Source organism: Notothenia coriiceps, unplaced genomic scaffold (assembly GCF_000735185.1).
Source record: "Notothenia coriiceps isolate Sejong01 unplaced genomic scaffold, NC01 NC01_scaffold00012969, whole genome shotgun sequence".
NCBI lineage: Eukaryota > Metazoa > Chordata > Actinopteri > Perciformes > Nototheniidae > Notothenia > Notothenia coriiceps.
In genome coordinates this window covers 15,569-15,857 of record NW_011345670.1, presented here as the reverse complement: position 1 = coordinate 15,857, position 289 = coordinate 15,569, and positions in this window count along the sequence as shown.

The window sequence follows — 289 nt, the reverse complement described above, 5'->3', positions numbered from 1 at the left end:
AAGCTAATGTTCATTAAAAAGAACCTCCCACTTTTCCTTTATAAGTAGACAAGGCTGGCTTATCATAAGTTTATCTAGTTCTACATGTCTACTCTATACCCACTTTCCTGAACAATTTTCATTGTGAGTTATAATTCACCATCTAAGGTTATCATTAGGGGGAAATGACAGCAGCACAGTGTTCAATATATTGTACTTTCGGTATCTAAATGATACAATGTTGTTTACATTGCTCATGAGGACAGACCACCTTATTTGCAGATTCTTGAAATTGTAATTTAATTTGTAA